At 48.8% G+C, this 8,271-nt stretch overlaps 1 pseudogene; it reads right to left on the reverse strand.

Moving 5' to 3' along the window:
- Window positions 1-20: 20 nt before the first annotated feature.
- LOC119106930 (U6 snRNA-associated Sm-like protein LSm6) lies at window positions 21-4,314 on the reverse strand (annotated as a pseudogene).
- Between the last annotated feature and the right edge of the window lie 3,957 nt (window positions 4,315-8,271).

Here is an 8,271-nt window from a genome sequence, read left to right on the forward strand (position 1 = left end):
TCCCGCCTGCACTGTTCAGCACCGGCCTTTATTTTTTATTGATACAAAATATAGTGGACAAAACAGGACTCGCGTGTGTGTGTGTGAGGGGCTGCGGCAGCGCGCCGGCCATCGCGCGTTCGGAACGGCACGTCCGGGGGGCAGGATGCGCCCGAGAGCGAACACCGCGCCACGCGGCGGATGTCGGCGCGTCTGGAGCCACGCCGTCGTCGCGCTCCGCCAGTTGCGTGTCCATGATGGGGGGATGAGGGTAGCCGCGGAGCTCAGCGTCGCTTCTGCGTGCTGATGTAGAGCACGTTGTTGCCGCGGATGAAGGCGTCGCCGTACTTGTTCTTGAGCTGGCCGTTGTTGTACTCCTCGGTCTGTTCGAGCGCGATGTTCATGTAGCCGTCCAGGCAGGCCAGCACGCCTGCGGGCAAGAACGCCGACGGGCGTCAGGCGCCTGCTCGGAGGGTGGCGGCAGCAGCGGGGTATAGTGCGGTCATCAGGTGCAGTAGGCGCGTGAGGTCTTTGTGGTTGGTAGTGGAATGCTAGTGGCGAGTCATTGCTACAAGCACGAATTCGCCGACGTGCGCGGTTACATCTGGAACACATTTCTTGCGTGAACGAAAAGAGACGCCATGGTTAATCTTACCTCACTTGCGGCTCCCTGACGAGCGATGGACAAATGCCTCACAGTATGTGTACGTGGGACCCCGGAGCCCTGTTTCTCATTGGTTTACGACCCAAGCTCCGCCCGTTGTGGAGGCGTCACAGATACACGCCAATGAAGAACGCCTCTAATAACAAATTGGGCGCGAGCAGAATCGGCTGATTCAACAATGGGAGCATGCAGCGCGCAAGAATCGCGCCGTTGAATGTCATTCGAATAATAGTACATGGGAAGTGATCCGCACCAAATGACAATCATCGATTGCAATATCCACATGGGATCGAGGTCTGTCTAGTTGCCGGACGCACAAGACCGTTATCAGAGCATCGACCGTTGCTAGGCGCTGCCATGTCGACATCGACGACTTACTCGGTAAACGCATGCACCTACTTCGCCTCTCGGCCGAGTAAGAACTGGGCTTGGGCCGTGACGTCATAGGTAAGGAAGGGGCTCCCTCCAAAGTAGCTAATGGGTTCCCACTGGCCAATGAAGAACGGGCCCCCGGACGGAGGGCTGTCCGTGTGAAAAGCGATCACTCTGATTCTCGCAACTGCGGCATGACGACGCCACCGACTGACCTCGGTAGTCGATGCCGTTTTGAGTTTGACGACCACTGGTCGGCCGATGACCTGCTTCAGGAACTCATTGGGCGTCTTTCGCTGTCCTGCCGGCGCGCTCATGGCTGCTGTGCGGAGGAGCACGACAACGTAAACATCACTGGAGGGCCAGCACCACCCAGGCACTGGTACATGAATAGGCATTCTTAAGTCCACAATAACAGCAGCCCACTGCCCACAGCAAGAAAATGAAAGATGTGACTATGCCAGCTAAATTCTGGAAGGCCCACTCAACGCAAACACGGTAATGGCCGATGCTAAATCCTGCCAGCATGTGCCCACATCCGTGAGGGACGCGTGGGGACCGTCGGGAGTGCCTTCCACATCCATGAGAAACGCGTGGGGACCGTCGGGAGTGCCTTCAACATCCGTGAGGGACGCGTGGAGACCGTCGGGAGTGCCTTCAGCACCCGTGAGGGACGCGTAGGGACCTTCGGAAATGCCTTCAACATCCGTGAGGGATGCGTGGGGACCGTCGGGAGCGCCTTCAGCACCCGTGAGGGACGCGTAGGGACCTTCGGAAATGCCTTCAACATCCATGAGAAACGCGTGGGGACCGTCGGGAGTGCCTTCAGCACCCGTGAGGGACGCGTAGGGACCTTCGGAAATGCCTTCAACATCCGTGAGGGATGCGTGGGGACCGTCGGGAGCGCCTTCACGTCGCAACAGTCCTGGAAGTGAGGCAAGCATACCAGCAGGCACACGGCCGTATGCCCGCCCTCAGGCGCTGCACGCGACGAGAAACGTCTTGGTGGCATGACACGCATCACGGCAAAAAAAAAGTGGGAAATGGTGGTGATTTCGTCATTGAGAGGGTATGGTTTAGCCTTCATTGTAATGAACATAAAATAGACAGTCTGTGGTCTTGCTATGAAAATAAGGCTGGAGAGCATAAACACATATTGTTTTGCAGCTTTGTCAACAGTGGACAAAATATGTTTTAGTGCTGCTCATTACAATGTGTAAGCTGAAGAGTTCTGATGATGGGCTCAGACAGACACATACTGTCTATTTAACAGCAAGTTTTTATATCCTGCATGCTGAGTGTGGCTGCAAGGTTGTGGCCTTTTGCACCTCTCCACCAAGGTCGGAACATTGGTTCTGGCTTTGAAACTCTGAGAAACCTGGTCTCAACAAGATTTTAAAGATTTGATCCAAACCTTATGGATGGATGGATTTCTGTGATCTGAGCTAACACAGAGCAGGTCTTGTGTGAGCCTTGATCCCTACCATCCCATTGTGCAATTCCAGGTAAACAACAGAATTTCATGGCAAAAATTTAAGGAGAGTCTTCCACATTTGTAAAGGTTTTGAATTGAGCTAGCTGCCTTGAACACCTTTAGGGGCTGTTCACAATCCTGCCCTTCTTAAGACCTAAGTTCCTCCAGTTCCTGAGCTACATGCCCACAAAAATGGGGAAGATATATCACACAACATTTCAGAATGTTGACATTCATGACATGATAATAATGCCATTCAAATTCTCCCATTCCATTAGCCATGTGCTGCTCCAGGTCAGTAAAATATGATGTCAGGGGCATTCATGAGTGCAACATCCATATGAAACCCATCACCATCAGTTGGCTCTCAATCAATGTTGTACCAGGTATGATGATGCAATCAAACCATAACACAATGAGGAGCATACAAGCTAAATGGAGAATTGTGCTGTCTAAAGCAGTCTTTTCCACTTAAAAAGTATATAACTAGTTATAAGAGAGATTATGTTATCTTATCTGATGTTTGCTTTGGAATCTTAAACATGTAACATTCCTTTTAACTTGCTGTGACACTCTGCACAGTCTGTCCTGTCCTCTGCCATAATCTGACCTTTAAGGATGCTGCTGCTAGCTACTAGCCTTAGGTCTTGCTGTCAGGGACAAACAGCAGTACCTGAAACAACTCTGTAGGTAACTCACTACACCAGGGGTGGGAAATCAGAAGGCAGGTGCTGTAAACAATGGAGCCACTGGGACAGGAATTTTGGGTGAATGACACAAATAAACTTATTTTTGAAACAATTAATGGGACCTGTCTGGTCCACTGATATTTCACAACAACTAATTACATTTTATAGCTGCTGGAGATCAACAGCAAGAGCTGAATTGGTCCACTTATTGCTATCAGATATCAATGAAATGTGTCAGAAGTCTGAGTCAGACTGGTACACCTCCAGCTATACACACCAGCAAGCATTTATGTGAATCAATTCAGGTTAATGTGAGCTATAAATAGAGAAACAATGTTGGAGTATGGCTAGTGCATTGTGGCACTGCCATGGTCTGCTTATGTTTTGTATATTACTTTAATATCTTGTGATTTGAGTTAAGCATTTGGGTTCTGTCTCAAAAGAACTGTTTTATACATGAAACTGCCTTTTCCATGCCTTATTTACACAAGTGACACATGTTCATTTGACCTGAGCATTTAACATTACCTACATGCATTGAAGGTCCACAAACTTCTGCACTGCACAGATAACTTTGAGAGACTAAGACATTTTTCTCTGTTCATAGGATGGACATTGACACGGACAAGCACACTTGTTGTCACATGGCACAGAATATAATATCAGAGCCTTAAGTCAAATCATTCCAAAAATCTCACAAATTTGGAGGTATGTACCTATTAAATGATCCACTCAGACAGGTGCAAACCATTTTTTAGATTGATGTGCCCTTGTTAACACTTCTTTTGACATGGAACATGTAGATACAGTGAACAGAATATAACATAAACTCATGCGCTGCACGACATATACATCATATGCAAGGCATCAAGTTAAAAAAAAAATTGCGCTAACACAGTTCAATCAAAGATGAATTTCTGGAGACGTGATAAAAGTAAAATGCTCGAATCAGCTTGTCACAATTATTCACTTACTGCTTCTCAACCAACGACTGCAGTCAATGTGACAAAAGGGAGGGTCCGGTTCTCTTCACTCGTTAAGAGCCTGAATGAACGGACTAAGCCCTGTTCAACACCTCCCAAACGAATCAGGCACAACGATCTTACGTTTTACGGAAAGTATTAAACTTACGCTGAGTGGTACAAGGCTGAGTGGTAGAGCTGTACCACCATTGGCTCGAGTGCGCCGAGAACCCAGACAAGAATGAAGTACATCGATCTAAGTATCTGCTGAAAAGCCTCACACAGATTTTACTGGTATTGATATGCGCTTCGGGAAATATCAGGGTTCTCTTTAACTGTCGCATGACAAGGAAAAAAACTTTTTGAGTGGTAATTTTTCACAATTAAGATACAGTGTACCTTACGACACGCTGCAAAGTACGGCGTGTCTCGACGCACGTATGCTTCGCGCAGGACTCTGATTTCTAGCCCGTGGCGTCATCAGCTCGCCTCGCGTAACTCGAGGCACTGTGTAGGGCAGGAATGGGCATTTCAGCTAGCTAGAAATAACGCTGAATTTTTTCACTACCCGCAGTAATCGAGGGTCGCAGCTAAACATACGGGAGAGTATCTAGAGGGGGGCGGGGTCATGGAGTCATGGCGCCCTTGGCCCCATGAGGTTTTGGCGCCCTTCCTTGGCTTCGGGATTCTTCGGGACACCAAGCAGACTACGTCGGGCCTCAACACCTTTGGCTTAGAGTCATTAAATCCAGGTTCACCGTAATCTGTTAACCTGCCACTACGACAAAACCTTGGGTAATTTTTTCTTATACAAAGGGGCACGATAACCTTTCCTTGGGGGCGCCTGTAACGTTATGCTTTTATCGCCGTCCCGCGGTGCGCGAATAACAGTAATGAATGCAGGCAGTCTTCGTACTGGTACGTGTCAACTCAGTGCCTATTTGGGAACACCGCGCCTAGTTCGGCGCCCGACCTAAACAGCCCAACCTCTCGCACGCCAGTGTGTGCACAGCTGTCTTCTACCACGCGACCGGTCGGTGCTGCGATCTGGCCGGCCACAGTCAGCGTAATCTCTAGTTACCTCATCGCTCATGAGATATCGCCAGGTGTACGGGCCACACTTCGCACGCCACACGTCACCGTACATAAGTTGTATTTTCCAGAAGCATCCAGATTTAGGGACAACACAAAGAGCCCCAAACCTTCCCTTCCAATAGCGAACTAACTCCTGAAGCGTTGGAATGTCTGTGCCTCGCCATTGATGAGATCCTATATCGGCCCATCCGGCGGAGAGACTCCAAAGACCTTATTTGTTGGCGCCGTAGACTTTATTTTGAAGGGTCACTCTTCCCTAGGGTCACCACAAATGGCTCAAACCCTTCATTTTTAAGTGAATACAGGTTTCGGGGGCGCTCCAAATGAGCCAAAAATCTTTATTTTCGCGAGGAACAAATTCCGACCCCTCGAAACTGCCACGCCGAGCGTCGGTGATTTTCTTCTTTTTCATGATTGTGATTCCTTACCGGCAGTCACCTTTTTGAGGCACGCAAAAATCGTATGTGATAAATACCCTCAGGTACAGTAACAGATAATGCACGTTCACCACGGCAAAACTGCGCGTGCCCCCGGACACATTTGGTTGGACACTGGCCTGAACAAACAAATGCGGATGCAAAAGTTCGAGACACACGAGATGGCATTTGTTCTTGACAGCTTCGCCGCTGGAAACAGCAACCACGTATTTCGATTCATGTCGACATAACAATGCAAGACGTTGCGTGCCGGTGGTGCAATGTATATCGGATATCCGTGGGCTGTGGATATCTGCGAACCCGAGGCATGGCTGGAGTTACATTCCTCAGTTCGAGTTCCAGCATTTTGTTCAAACTCCTTGATGATGCTAAACCATGCAGTGCAAAATTTGCTTTTTTCCGTAACACAAAGCATTCTGCATATGGTAGTTAGGTGGTCCTGTGTTTTACTGCAAAGCCTATCACATCAAAAGTATACGCATTTCAACATGCTCTGCCGCTTTCCGTTGCAACCACAAGTATGTTAGACATTGTGTCATGCGATGTCATTTGAGTCACCGCGACTTGGAATTCGTGTGCAAGCTGCTGCTTTCGCTTTCAACTATTCATTGCAAGATCAGTGATATACAAAGTCAAATTTTGTTCTTGTTTCGACGTACGTAAGTAAACGATGGCTACTCATTTGAGCCGCGTTGTCGTGCCTGACGTCGTTTTTATTTAGGAGCTATCATTAACCCGTTATATCATATATTTTCCAAATTGCTGAGCTAAGAATGAAAGGGTTCATCAGTCTCTGGAAAAATGGACGCGCGCCATATACATATCCACCTACTCTGCCTTTTCTGCCATGATGCGCAGAGGAAGATAGTTTCCGGATTTGAAAATAGGAATCTGAAAATGAAGTGGTCAAAATTTGGAAAACTCCCTGAGAGGGAGGGAACCAAGATCCAGGGGCACCACAGTGAGGCGTGCCCCTCCCCCCCCCCCCCCTGACGAAATCCTGGATCCGCCCCGTGAACACAAGCCAGGCAAATCTTGTATTCGGCCAACAGTCAGCATCGATGGAAGTTGGCATTGTTTTTATAAGATGCTCAGGGACAGCCAGGCCGGTATTTCGTGACATATTACGAACTGGCCGAGTTCTTCGGTCATTCCGCCCGAACATGATTCTCTCACGCACGTTTGCGCAGCGTGCTGCTATTCCTTGTTTGTCTCCATATTGCACCCGGCCGTCAACTGTGTTGTACCATGCAAGAAGTTCACGGCATTATTGCATTTGAACCCAATACACCGTTGCAGACAAAAAGCTAACCAGTATACATGAAGAGCACAATTCGCCGCGCTTCGGTGGCAAGCTAACAGCACGACACAAGTGTGTTTCTGCTCTGTATTTGGTGTAGTTGATTACATTGAGCAGGAAACGGATCGAACGGATAACATCAAATGCTAACACACGTCTACAGCGCAGTGACCAGCATATCAGAGACATATTGAGAACTCTGCTGGACCCATTTTGACGAGATCCCGACATTAAGTGGTTCCAATACCAGGGACACCGAAATCTCGCTTTGCACAGGGGCTTTATTATGGAGGAGCCGGGACAGCAGGCGGCAGATTCCTTACGAAGGAGTCCGGTATAAGAGGCGGAAGGTTCATTACGCAAGGGCCTGGTATAGGAGGCGGGAGGCTCATTACGCGGCAGCCGGGTACATGAGGTGGGATGTTCATTACCGAGGAGCCGGGTACTTTCAGTACAGGACAGTGCGGGTACAGGAAGCGGGGGGCGTGCCTTCCCGAATACTACCGATGTTCCACAATACGTCCATGGCGATGCATGAGCAGAGTGGTATCAAATGCCGTATGCGTCCCTGGCCCAACTTCCCCAAATTCATTCATGCGATGTCGTCACCTTCCTCTTCCTTTTTCGTTTTATTAGGTGATTTTTGAGGAATAAACTGGTGTAAAACAAGTGGTCTTTTAGCTAGAGCAAAGTCAAGTAAGGATGAAAATATTAGTGTCTGACATGCTGTGAAATACTGAATAGCAAAGACCATCAACAACAAACGCCACAATGTGAGCTGCCTGTTCAATGCTAGCCGACTGCCGACATATACGGTTGTCATCACAACCATCAAGCTCTAAACAGCACTTCGCCGCGTCTCATCAGGTGCGAGCATTTCCTGCCTTTGTGTGCAAAAATCCGTGCGTCTCATCGCTGGCGAACACAACATGTGGTCTTTTTCGGCTTTGAACAGCATACTCACGGTGGTATCAGATTGTGCCTCCATATGGAATCTTTGGCATAATAGCTCCCATCCATGCACTCTTCTTCCCCCCCCCTCCCTCCCCTCTCTCTCCCTCTGTCTGTTGGCCTGTCTATTTCTCTCTATCTGTCTCTCCCCCTTCTCCTCTTGCCTCTTCTCTCTCTATCTTCTCTCTCTCTCTCTCTATCATCTCTCCTCTCTCTCTCTCTCTCTCTCTCTCTCCTCTCTCTCTCTCTCTCTCTCTCTCTCTCCTCTCTCTTCTCTCTTCTCTCTCTCTCTCTCGTCTCTCTCTCTCTCTCTCTCTCTCTCTCTCTCTCTCTCTTCTCTCTCTCTCT

The sequence above is a fragment of the Pollicipes pollicipes genome, unplaced genomic scaffold (genome assembly GCF_011947565.3).
Source record: "Pollicipes pollicipes isolate AB1234 unplaced genomic scaffold, Ppol_2.1 Scaffold_6473;HRSCAF=7676_pilon_pilon_pilon, whole genome shotgun sequence".
In the NCBI taxonomy this organism is placed as follows: domain Eukaryota; kingdom Metazoa; phylum Arthropoda; class Thecostraca; order Pollicipedomorpha; family Pollicipedidae; genus Pollicipes; species Pollicipes pollicipes.